The sequence below is a fragment of the Leptonychotes weddellii genome, chromosome 2, assembly GCF_054177405.1.
Source record: "Leptonychotes weddellii isolate Sample4059 chromosome 2, ASM5417740v2, whole genome shotgun sequence".
NCBI lineage: Eukaryota > Metazoa > Chordata > Mammalia > Carnivora > Phocidae > Leptonychotes > Leptonychotes weddellii.
In genome coordinates, this window is record NC_138370.1 from 107,875,334 (window position 1) to 107,889,406 (window position 14,073).

Sequence of the window (14,073 nt, forward strand, 5' to 3'; positions counted from 1 at the left end):
TTAGGTACAGGGGTGGGTTCAGAAACATTGTTATGCTCCATCATTTACATATGCCTTTTATATATTGTATAAAATATTATATAACTTTAAAATTTTTACATAGTATATCTGCCCTATAAAGAGGTCACCAAGAACTGACAGTAAATTTTAGTAGACCGATGAAGAATAGCAGAACACCAAAAATGGGCATTGGATATCTACTACTCAGCATATACTTAGTTGTATTAATGTAATAAAATAAAAATTTAAACTATTTAATTTGGAATCAAACTATTGTTTTTATAAGAAATAAATGCCTAATTTAAATTTTTGTCCACTGATCATGGGTAATAAAAATCACACAGGAATAAAAGATGAGGAAAAACTTTTCAAATCAGATGAACTGAGGCCTAAATTTAGCTGCTAGGTAAAATCTTGTTGAGAATTTCTAACAAATAGCTATTCCACACCAAGGAAGTCACAGGCTTTTATAAGCCCAACAGCATGCAATATGGCACATATCACCTGAGCTGGCCAGACTGCATTCTTCTCAGGCCATGTAAGTACTGCACTTTCTTCTGTTTTGCACACATATTGTGAACACTGAAAGAAAAACCTGAAAAGAATTAGTAACCGCTATTTCTCCTGATATTTCAGACTATTTCCCCCATGAACCCCTTTTGTCCCATTTTACTGACACATAATTGACATAATGTCATATTAGGTTAAGGTGTACAACATAACACTTTGATATACATACATACTGCAAAACGATTACCACATTTTTGTGAAACATTTAGTTTACTAATCATCACCTCTCATAGTGAATCACTTATTATTCCTACAAGACAATTATTTATAATTTGAAAGGGAGAGAAAAAAATAAAATTAGGAATGTGTCACGTATTAGTTAATCCCATATAACCCATTACTTATATACCCACATAGAATTGTTTCTTTAAATGTAGTATTTCTTCAGGAAATTTCCAGTGTCTTCACGATCCAATGATTATAAATAAATTGGTATTTATTATTACTGCATTTCATCAGTAGGAGGCATCATTTAGGTAGGGTAGGTTTCTCAATCCCAGGAATACTAACATTTGGGGCCAGATAATTCTTTTCGTAGGATGTTTACCAGCATCCATCATTGCCTCTCACTAGATGCCAGTAGCACCTCCTTCCAGCAGTAAAGATCCAGCATGTCTCCAGACATTGCCATATGTCCCCTGCCTGTAGGTTGAGAACCACAGATTTAGGTGAGGACCACAGATGTGGATTTTCATTTTAATTGTAAATTTAAATTAAGTCAGGATTCTCTGATTAGGCACAAAAAATATCATAACCAAAACATTATTATTATTATTATTATTAAACTATAAGTATATAATTAACATCCAAGTTCATAAAAATTTACATTTTTAAATAACATGTTAAATTTTATCAAGGTACCAATAGTGGAAATAACTACTTCTGATTTTCCAAAAATATCACCCAATTAAAATGCTTCCTTACACCGTTTGAGGAAGATTTATTTTGGTTTTGGTCTGGCCCAAAATGGCTAGGAGTGAGTACAGGAAGTTTTATCTGAAAAATGAACATGGACTGAGTCTTATAAATTGGCCCTAGTGCTATTTCCTATCATAGCTCCTGTTTGTTTACATTGGAGTTCGTATAAATTGGGTGTTATTTCCTTTCCACTAAGTTTCAAGGTATTAACAGCCAAGGAGGTGTTTTTTTACTTCTTCCTCTCTCCTTTTCTCCCACTTCCCCCAAATAAATAATGCATTGCTTGGAACACAATTTTAAGACTTGTCCCCAAACTTCAAAACTATTCTGAATTTATTTTACCTAAACCCATCTTTACACTTGAAAGCAAAAACAGTCTCCTTAAAATGGAAATGAGCAAAATATGCATTTTCTAATAGGTACGTAGTTTTCAACAGAATCATTTATCTAGTCATTTCACAACTAAAACTTGCAAATTCTTAAGTAAATCAGTTCCATTTATTTTGACTTCCTGCCTAGGCTCTTCCTTCCAGAGAAAACATTACTCTAATATTTTCATCCATTAAGTACTCTTAACATTAAATGTTCCTATTTAAACAAAATTTCTTACCCTCACTCCGAAAAAAAAAAAAAGGCACAATTAAAGGAAATGGAGATTTCTTTAATTTCTCTGGATAGAGTTATACCTGTCTACTTTTAAAGAAGCACACAGCACCTCCATTAGTGACTTCCATTTGTGTGAATTAACAACTAAGTTGCTAACGAAAACAACTGTGTTTGTATGCAGTAGTGTCTGAAAGGGTCTGAAATGGTTGCAAAAACTGTCCTTGACCAGTGAACTTCCAGTGAAAAAAACTGTTAAAAGTTCATGCACCCCAAATGCACATTCATTAGAATTAAACAAGAAGATTACACAGACATTGCTGACAAGGATTATCAAAATAAAACGGCGCCACCTGCCCTTTGCTCTCCCATTAATTAGTATGGAGTCTGAGGTGCCAATTAACAAGAAGCAGAAAAGAATCAGTAAACACAGCTCAAGCTGAATTTAAAGATTAACTCTTCCAGTTCGGGCCCCATTTCTTAACCATACTATGTTGATTTGTCTATGCAAGCCAAAATTGAATCCTAGGCTGTTTCTTTTTAGCAAAAACACTGTCATTAGGAAGACATTTCGGTTTATGAAATAATTCCCAGAACAGCTGCCCAAAAAGTTCATCCGATTCCATGAACAAGTGGCCATTCAGTATTTCACAGAGATGCAAAATACTCAATAATCCAGGTAATCCCAGTCACTAAAATACTTACACATTATAAATTACAAATCTGGGGTAGTTAATGTTAACTGTGGGAAACAACTAGAGTACTGTATGGTTAGCAGTAACTAGCACCACCCTCCCCACCCCTGCTACTAAATAGCACTTTACAGGCCTGAGACCACAATTTTTTTAAGTGAGTAAATGCCTTCATTATTGGTTTTATGGAACTATTATTAGTAACTTTTAAATTTGACCATTCACTCTTTTTAAACAATACTTTCCAAAACAATATAGGTATTTCCCCATGCAATTCCCATCTTGGCCCATAACTTTTCTGTAGACGGTATTATTATTCATTTGTGTGAATATTATTTTATTTTATAAAATTATTTTTAAAAAAGCACTGCAAATGAAAACGCAAACTATCAACAAAACTCAAATGCAAACATTTTATACTGTTATATGTACATAAAGTAACTAACATGCATTTTTAATAACTACTTTATACTTCATCGTTAAATATTCCAGTTTAACTTGCATGATAAAATTTATTTTACTTAATGTGAATTCATCTTATTGAAAAGATAGTATTTTCTTCAAAATTTAGAAGGGATTTCTCCTCATAGAAGCCTTCTATATCTGCTTATCCATTTCACAACAGTATTTTTCTTTTCGAAGTAGATATAAGTATATCTAATCTATAACAATACTATTTGCAAATACTGATGAATAAATCTTCAAAACTTGGCATTAGAGAAGGATATATCCTAAGGCCATTTCAAGGCTCAAATTCCCCAATGGCATTTCAGAATACATTCTGAAACACGGCAATATCAACCTCAAAGAGTTGCTGAGAGAATTAAATTAAATCAAATGCTTAGAATGATTTTTGTAATAGCCACAATGAAATATTGATGCTAAGCAGAAACTCATATGTATGCCCAAAGAACACCTTCAAAACATTACCTGTGGCTGGCAACACTGCTAAGACCTACTCTGTGTCATACTGCTCTCTATTCATTAGGTCTGGGATAGAGTCTAAAAATTTGCATTTTTAAGAAGCACACCTGGAAATTCTAACACAAATAATATACGGCTCATACCAGCATTGCCCTTAGATATGGACAAACAACGTCCCTGTCTTGAGGGCTGCACTTTAAAGGTACCAGCTCCAATCCCTTTTTGGCTGCCTGCCCCACTCACTACAAGGAATCCATGGTACCAACAGGACAACAGGACAACAGGATGGGCCTCTCCGGACCTTACCATCCCTCCTTTCAGATCACACGCTGCATGACTGTCACCCCAGAACTCTTTTCCCAAAGAAACAGACTGTACAGTCCTAGGCCCAAAAGATGGCCAAGAGCAATTAGATAACAGTGTATTAGTTTAATTTATAACTTTTAAATAGATTACATATGTACTGTAGCTGTCCATTTGTACTCTTGCCCTGCCCCCACGAAAGCTAGGGGTAGATGTGGAAAACACCTTTGCAAATACCTCGTTAAAGCCTTCCATTGGGGCACTTGGGTGGCTCAGTTGGTTAAGCATCCGACTCTTGATCTTGGCTCAGGTCATGATCTCAGGGTCTCGAGATCAAGCCCCATGTTGGGTTCTGTGCTCAGCAGGGAGTATGCTTAAGTTTCTCTCCCTCCCTCTGCCCCTCCCCGCTAAAATAAATAAATATATTTTTTGAAAAGCCTTCCACCTCTCTCTCTTTCCCATGCCCTTCTTGTCTCTTATCCCTACAATTTGTGTAAAATTGCATATATACAAAATGCTAAAAGACATTTACCTCTTCCATGATTTTAAACATACTAGGAAGAAAGGGAAGTGAAAAAATGATGTACCTGCTTAAATATTAGCTAATCTCTGTCATAGTAACAAATGGCAAAAACATGAAAACAAATACCAAGCTACATTTCCATATCCGTGAGATTGAAAAGAGGAAAGAGAAAACCAATATTAAACAACTTTACCATAATTAGGGAAATAAAAAGAACTATAGCTCACGGACCTGGCTTTAGAAAAGCTTAAAGATAAGCAAGTGACAGAATCTTTTCTTGAAATAACTCACACAGGTGTGCCTAGGTGGTTCAGTAGGCTACGGCGTGCTCAGGTCATGATCTCGGGGTCCTGCGATCCAGCCCGTGTTGGGTTTCCTGCCCAATAGGGAGTCTGCTTCTCCCTTTGCTCCTCTTCCCTGCTCGTGTGCACATGCTCTCTAATAAATTTTTAATTTTTAAAAAAATAACTCACAACCTAATAGGACAAAAGGGACACAATTATTTGTTGAATATATCAATAAGTGAAAAAATGAAAAGGCAGCAGTTGTATTGAGTCACTGCTAATATGTTAAGTGATACCACTCTAGAGTTAGGCAGAGAGGCACCTGTTCTAATCTAGAGTTGAGAGAGTGGCATTAAACATTTTGGTCTCAGGATTCCTTTACATTCTCAAAAAATATTAAAGACCCAAAAGAACATTTGTTTAATTTTGTTTCTGTCTGCTTTGTTTTTTATTTATTTACCTTATTAAAAACTAAAACTGAGGCTTATAAAATATTAATTCATTTTAAAATAACATTAATAAATCCATTATGTTACTATAAACATAAATATAGCTTTCATGAAAAATAATCATGTTTCTTCAAATAAAAGCAAGTTGGTGAGAAGTATCTGGCTTAAAAGATAATAAGATTCTCAACTCTGCCTCTGTATTCAATATGTTGCGATATGCTGTTTTGGTTGCAGTATGTGAAGACATTCCTGTCTCCCACAGATAAATAGAAAAGGGAAAAATACTTTACTAGCTTTTACAGATAATGTGGATATTAGCCCTCCTTAGTACTACACCAAAACTCAACATGTAAAGTAGTTTCTTAAAGTTTAGTTGCAAAGTAGAATCTGAACCACAACAATAAAATATTTGTATTCTGTTACATTAAAATATTTTCTATTACCTTGTACTTTGAATAGATGTTTTATCCATACATAATTGTATAACATCATCCATTAATCATTTGGAAAACATAAATATCAGCTTTTGGACTCATACAGGACTTGCAAATGTTAACACATTTCCTTACACGATGACAAAAAAAAAAAATCACACCTGCTAATATCCACAACAATATCATCAAAAAAGCTTTTAAATATATAAATACTCTCACGCTCATGGTAGCAATTACAAGTTCTCCAAAATGTAAGATTTTATTTGAATTTTTACTTAAAAGCTCATATTTTCTCAGCAGCACAAATACTGTCAATTATTTTCCTTAATGCACTCACTTCATTTTCAAAAAAATGCCCACCAAATTGTCGTAGTTTGTCTAAATTGTCATAGTTTGTTGGTCACTCTTTCAATTAAAGATGATGATCCTTTAAAAAAGGAACTAGTTTATTGGAGAAATGAAGGGGGGGAAATCGGAGGGGGAGACAAACCATGAGAGACTGTGGACTCTGAGAAACAAACTGAGGGTTCTAGAGGGGAGGGGGTGGGGGGATGGGTTAGCACTGCGATGGGTATTAAGGAAGGCATGTATACGCAAACAATGAATCATGGAACGCTACATCAAAAACTAAGGATGTAATGTATGGTGATTAACACAACATAATAAAATTGTAAAGAAAAGGAACTAGTTTAGCATCTATTCCTTGACTAAAACCACTTCAGTGTGCAGCAGAAGGATGAAGAAGACTTCCATTTCCTCACACAGAATATGGCAAAGGCATGTACTCAAGGGTTGAGATTTAATAAATGGATCGTTCTTACTATTTTATCAAGGACATTTTTAAGTCAAATATTCACTTCTCTTCTTCAAGGATGTGACAATGAACAACACAGTGGTGACTAGCATGCCTGTTGCCACTACCTTGGTTGGTGCTAAGGTACCCACATTTTTCCCTATCATTGCTTTTGAACCACTGGAGCTAATGTCAGCACAGCAAAAAAGACAAATAATGTCTTAGCTCAGTATTATTATTAAAACAGTACTGAATGTGAAGATGTCCTAAAAGTTTCTCAGAGACCTCCCAGGGGTCCTTGGACTATACTTTGAGGGCCACTGTTCTGGCTGCCCCTTCTCCTCCCATATCAAGAAGCCCACTGGGACAAATGAAAACCCTCTCACCCCCACCTCACCCCCCACCCCATGCTCTTCTGGATGACATTTCATGTAGTATAGAACCATTTTGTTCTTGGCAGAGTATCTTCTTTAACCAATATTTCGGGGGAAAAAAATCATTGGGAGATACTTACATTTCAAAAAGGCATTAATATGAAATCAAGAGATCTGAGTATTAATTAACCCTGGTAGTAAAAATCTACAATTCTAATCACTTAATTTCCAGGAATCCATTTTATGTATAAAAGATCAAGATTAAAGAGGCACAAAGTCCCTTTTAGAATTTTGATGTCATAATGATAGTACCAGATAATCTGATAAATTGTCCAGTATGATCTTACTCTCCCATGAAACAGAATTCAGTCATTCCCAAACCTTATTCCACAGCCAGGTTAATGAACTCTCACTCTATACAAACTGAAATATAAATTGAAGAGGAATGCCACTCAATTAACTAATTGATTATTAGTTGGAGTTTAGCATAATATTAAACTTTAGACAGATTCATCAAATCATCAAGTTAATATAGGCGAGGGGATTTTTTTTTTCATTGTTCCTTAAATCATGGTAGTTGAACCGCTGTGTTTACTAAGTTAATTATTCTTAACAGGCTTGACTCTACATTTCTTGGGTAGATTCTACAATTACAAGATAGTCCAGCTTCTGAATTTGGATGCCAATATAATATTTGCCACTCTTACTTGCTCTCTCAGCTACTGCAGAATGATTTACTCATTCATTGAACAAATATTTATTTAATATTTACAACCTGACAAGTACCACTCTAAGCTGCAGATATATATAAAACAGAGTCCCTGGCTAATTTATCACTATATTTGTTTTCTACTGACACAGATACAGCCTCATAATCCTCAAAACACTGCACAAAGGAACCACTACTAATCAAACTTGCCACCCAGATCCAGGTAAATATCTTTCTTTTAGGCTTACAGCATCTAACATGATGTTAGATGCTATAGGAGATCCCAAAAGAGTAAAAGATAGTAGTTTCCACAGAAAAACTATCATCTCATCAGGAGAGATAATACATATATACATAAAGCAAATACATAAACAGCACAATAAAATGCTAATTTTTTAAAATAAAATAACAAGTACAACAAACAACTAGATACCATGTAGGTTGATGACTTCACACAATATTTTTCTTTCTAATTCATCATTTCTTTACCTTTACTATTTTCTTGTATCCTCATGTATCGATAATACTGTTCCAAAAGTTTATATTTTCTAATTTCCTTTGTCTTTCAGAACACTGTTTGCTCTCATATATAAAGGAAAAAACAAATATGTAAAGCCTGAAAAGCACAGCAGTCTCAATAGTTGTTTTCCCATGCAAGTCAGCCTTTTCCAGAGCACAAATACTAGACCGTGAGGCATCTCTGCATGGGGTGGGCTGTCTCACATGTGAGGCCTATTCATGTGGGTCCTTTAGTACTCACCCGTACCTGTAAGTCAGCCAAAGAAGCAAATATCTGTAGTTTCTCAAAGGAAAATCAGATAAAAATAATTTTATCCAAAATTAAATCAGTTGGAGGAAATACATGAGGAACTAGCCTTGCAGGGCCCAAACTAAAGAATTAACTATAAAAATAAAATACTATGACTTTTACATAATCAAACTGGACAGTTACAGAGTCACTGTTTGGTGGGGAAAAGTAACTTTAGAAAGTCATATTTACTAAATCTGTTTCCCTATTTTTTACATCCTCGCAATCCACCTTAAAGCCCACACAATGTTCTGTCAGTGAAAGAACTAGTTATTTAATGAAAACGTTGCATAAAGAAGACAAAGACACTTAAAAACAACATAACTTTCCCCCTTAAAAAAAACTTATTTCAACATTTTCCATATTATTATAGAGTTTAATCTTCCAGGAGCTCTTTTAAAGATGCTTTCTTAACTTATTTCTGAGAGGCCCCTATTTGTTTTTATGGGAGAGAGACACCATGACTAACCCAAACTGTGTTAATTTTTAAACTCATTTCTCAGAAATTTTGTTCCTTCTTCCAAGTACTATTATATATTGTGTCTTTGTGTAAATACTTATAATTTGGCCTGTGTTATAAAAGTTTGTACTTAAGATACAGTAAATGAAGGACAGATGTTTAAGACACTGGGTCCACAATGAAGTTGTAAATAGTGCCAGCACAGTAAATTCTGTGATTAAATTTCGTTTGTTTATGCAATAAGGGTATTTACAGCTGGAAAAGTACCCAAAATAACTGTTCCATGCTAATATTAATTCAAAATCAATATTAATTAGAAGCAGCACAGGTATAGTCATATCGAAGTACCTAAAGGTTGTGTCAAGTAGATATGCTTAAGACTAGGAATGAATCAAATAAATCAAGAATCAATTTTTTTGAGTAACACTGTAAATTATTGAAATAATTCACAGTTTATTCACTTGTGACCTTAGACAAATTACTGTCTCAGTCCCTCCTTTTGCCTAAACCATACACCTTTCCTCTGATAGACCTAAGCCTCTGGATATATTTGTACATCCAGACACAGACTTCTTTAGCTGACCTTTTAGTTCCTCAATTGTCTTACATCTTCCTGGGAATAATAATTCAAATTTCTTCATGGAACCATGCATTTTAACTTAATGTGTTGTGAATAACAAAATAGCAGAATTTTTTTCATTTTCAAATGGCTAATAAACTAAAGGTTTCTATCAGGGACATTTCCGAATGGGGCACCTGCAACCTAAAATTTTTGACTAAAGAGCAATGTCCATTTTTCTATTTATTTATGAAATACTTCCATCAAAATTAAGTACAATACATAAGGCAAAGAAGGCTAGTCCTCACCCATTACCCATTCTTCCCTTCTTCCTTGGCAACACAAGCCTGGTTTCTCAGGGAGGCAACATATGCAGCTAAAAGACCATGATGCGGTCATTTGATTAAAAGCTAGCCATGAAATATAACCAGAGATTAGATATATTGAATTGCTGCTTACAAGAAGGACCTGACTAGGAGGTTTGTTCATTTGATGTCTCTCACCTTCACCTTTCTCCTGCCGCCTAGAAATTAGACATGACAGCGCGAACAGTAATAGCCACCAAAAACCTTAATGTGTCTTTGAAAATGAAGTCATATGCTAGGCTGGTGGGGCAGAGAATTAGAAAGAGACTAGATCACTGATGTCTATGGAACTGCCATACCCTCCCTGGATTGCCTACCTCTGAACTTCTTTATATGAAAAAGAAATATCTATTTTCTACCATTATTTCTGTTATTTGCATCCGAATGTAATTCCTAAAAGATAGAAAGCATATATCCAGCATATGAGAAATTAAACATATACACTACACCCTGATGCTTGAGGAGGGTGATTCTAGCACTTCTATCACATAATATGTTATAAGCCTAACATGTCTTTGATCTATGTGGACACCAAAACTCACCTGAAACAAATCTTCATTAACCATTACTGAATATTTGAGTGGTTTTCTTACTGTAAGACATAAGGTAAAGATACACCATTGATCTGTATTAAAAGGTTATAGAACTCTTGGTTGCTTAATGAAGATTATTCCAATTCCCTATAGATTGGAGCTGGTCTGGAGAAAGGAGCCAAATAGATCTTTATACAGACCAAGTAGTTTCTGTGGAGCTGAAACTCCCAAACCTATTCTCTTTGAAATTCAAGTTATTGGATTTTTTATATAAACTGGGATGATTCCGAGAGCAAAGGACACCAAGACACTAAAAAGAAAAGGGAAAATCATCATATTCAGGTCCTACATGATGGAGTTAGTTGTTAGGGAGAACCGGTTCCAATATGGTAGATACTAAGGATGGTACAGAAAGTGTGCCACTTCAGGGCAACCAAGGACCTCCTCCAGCAAGAGCAGAAAACACACCCATGAACGACCATCCCCTGGAACTGATGTCAACAGCGGTCAGTAGCGACAGACACAGAGTGCCAGCTACAGAATCAGAGAAGTAGGAGAGATGAGGAGTAGAGTTTTCCCAGTCTGACATGACTGTACTTACACATGGAGATGTAAAATAGCCGTCCCTCCTCTCAAGTGGGCCCTCCCTATATTTCCATCTTGATAAACTCTACCAGCATCCATCCAATTGGCCAGGTCAGACAACATGAAAACATCCATCACTATTCCTTCTCTCGGTCTCTCACACCTGTTTGATTTACATTTTTTAAGTCTTAAAAGTCTCCCCTATCTTCCAGCCCTCTGCCTCTGCCTTAAGTTCATTAGGTCTCAATCTTGCTGTAAGATGCCTGCGCTGGGACTACGGTTCCCAGCTCCCATTCCCCTGTTCTCCACACTGACAGAGGAACTCCTCCTAAGAGAAAAATCCCATCTTACAAATGAGGAAATTAAAGACCAGAAGGTTAACGAATTTGTTGAAGTTCATACAGTTCCTTGGAGATGAAGACAGGTTCAGAGCTCAGGCTCTCTAATATCAGAATCGATCCTCTTCAACTCCTAGCGAGCTACTAAGCCTCCCTCAGAAAAATTATCAAAGCAAAGAATGAGATTATCCTGAAAACTGATGTTCAAACCTGTCGCACACTCCATAAATGCTTTTTAAATATATTTTTTTCAATTCCATGAAGGCAACTTTAATCTACTATACACTTTCCTTTGGGAAGAAGAAACTCTACCCCATTAAACATATGTATATTCATTATAAGATAAATAGTAACATGTGAAAGAATATTCAGCTTAGAATGAAAGAAAATGCAGCTGTCAACAAGTGTCTAAAACTGTAAGTACAACAATGTGTTCTTGTACAAAAGCTGGACTGTTTGGGGGGTATTCAAGTAATTAGGTCACAGGAAAAATCTGACACACAACTAAATACATAATTTTGGTAATACAGCAAGCTGGACAGCTTTCAATCAAATAGTACAGTAGCTGACAAATCAATTTTTAAAAACCCAACCTAACTTAATGTAGACTAGCAAAATGAGCTTGGTTCCACTGTGGTATGAAGGTTCGTTGCAAATTCAAGTTTTATTGGGTAGGTAGCAATTGTTTCAGCAAGAGTTTGGGAAAAGATCATTTATTCTTTCTTAATTTATATTCATACACATATGTAACATTCATGCATTACACATATTGGAATCTTAAAATGCATTACAATGGTAATGCATATATGTTATTTAATACAGTAGAATTTCTCCTTCTCCAAAAAGCTAATAATACACTGAAGTTGGCTTCACGGAACCGAGAAAACACAACATTTAAGAAGCCATCTGTGGAGTATACAGCAGCATAATGGAGTATAATGGAAAGGAAAAAAGCATGTGGTCCACATTTTTTTTCTTTTCCCTTCTTTCAGGTTCTTTTTACTACAGTTTAGTTGTTTTTTGTTTTTTTTTTTACAAAATAAGAAAATAAAGTTATTTTTAAAAAATTAAGTGTCCTATCAGTACTTTTTTGAGGAGCATGTTGATTTTTCCATGCTATCCCAAAGTCAAAAATTGTTTGCTCAGGTTTTTTATTATTAAATATTTCAATAACGCCAAAAGGACAGAGAACATATAATGAACACCACATAGATATCATTAAGATTAAGGAAGCAAACATTACAGATACACCTCCCATGCACATTCCAATCCCAATCTCATATGCCCTCCTGCTTTTACAGATAATCACTACCCTGACTGTGCTGTTTATCACTGTCAGACATACTTCAATGTGTGTGTGTGTGTGTGTGTGTGTGTGTCCCCAAAAACCACTTATACCATTTTGTAGAATTGTTACACATTTTCTTTTTTTTTTTTTTTTTAAGATTTTATTTACTTATTTGAGAGAGAGAGCAATCGGGAGGGGGAGAAGGAGATAGAGAGAGAATCTCCAGAAGACTCCACATTGAGTACAGAGCTGATGCAGGGCTTGATCTCATGACCCTGAGAATCATGACTTGAGCCAAAATCAAGAGTTGGACACTTAACTGACTGAGCTAACCCAGGCATGCCTACACATTTTCTATAAGTGATATTATAAACTCATGTGTCCATCACTAACTTACTTATTGTGTTCAATGTTTTAAGGATTAATCCTTGCTGGTAAACACAGCTCAAGTTTATTTAATTGCATTCATTTAACTATGTAACTATTCAGTTATTTATGTAGATAGTTATTTATCTATTCTACTGTGGATAAACATTAAGGTGATTTCATTTTTTTCTATTACAATGTGACAATAAAGATTCATGTTTCTTCTCACATAATTTTGAACACTCTCATTCTTCCCTGAATAATTCTACAAAATAACCCACGCTCAAAAAATAAAACTACTTACTATCCAGAAGCATGTACTACTTAGAATTCAGGGGGAGAGGGTATTGAAATATTACACTTAATCACAATATTTCATGAAAGCTTAACACTCTTCTTAATGACAAAGTAATCAAATGTTAACTAAAGGGATTTTACTGGTCAGGGAAATACTATAGCCTCTGAGAACTCCAGTTTAGTAGACAGGATATCCAATTTTTACAGGATGGATTCTCAAGCATATAGTACCACCAAGTTCAACAGAGTATCATCAAATTAAACATTTCCCATTAAAATAAATTACACCGGGGCACCTGGGTGGCTCAGTCGTTAAGTGTCTGCCTTTGGCTCAGGTCATGATGCCAGGGTCCTGGCCCCAACTGAGCCCCACGTCGGGCTCCCTGCTCAGCGGGAAGCCTGCTTCTCCCTCTCCCACTCCCCCTGCTTGTGTTCCCTCTCTCGCTGTGTCTCTCTCTGTCAAATAAATAAAAATTTAAACAAAAAAAATCTTTAAAAAAAATTTTAAAAAATAAATTACACCACAAAGCCATTATTTTCAAATTATTATATTCTTTGAGAAAAATTCATGATTATTTCAGTGATATATTCAGAATAAAAAGCTAAGAGTTTCTGAAATCACATTTTAAAGAAGGTAGTGAAGATAATTTGTGTTAAGAAACACTGTATCTAACTTGGCGATTAAGAGCACAGGCTTTCGGGCGCCTGGGTGGCTCAGTTGGTTAAGCGACTGCCTTCAGCTCAGGTCATGATCCCAGGGTCCTGGGATCGAGTCCCGCATCGGGCTCCCTGCTCGGCGGGGAGCCTGCTTCTCCCTCTCCCACTCCCCCTGCTTGTGTTCCCTCTCTCGCTGTGTCTCTCTCTGTCAAATAAATAAATAAAATCTTTAAAAAAAAAA

The 14,073-nt window shown here is 35.5% G+C and overlaps 1 protein-coding gene across 3 annotated transcripts in view; it reads right to left on the bottom strand.

Annotated features, from left to right (window-relative positions):
• Positions 1-14,073, bottom strand: part of BMPR1B (bone morphogenetic protein receptor type 1B) — a 387,076-nt gene that overhangs the window by 124,304 nt on the left and 248,699 nt on the right. The window contains exon 1 of one of the 3 annotated variants that reach the window (XM_031028412.2): positions 505-584. The exons of the other annotated variants lie outside the window; for them this stretch is intronic. The gene's annotated coding sequence lies outside the window, so the exon portion shown is untranslated. Of the gene's footprint in view, positions 1-504; positions 585-14,073 lie in introns of those variants that run through there. 3 annotated transcript variants of the gene reach the window in all.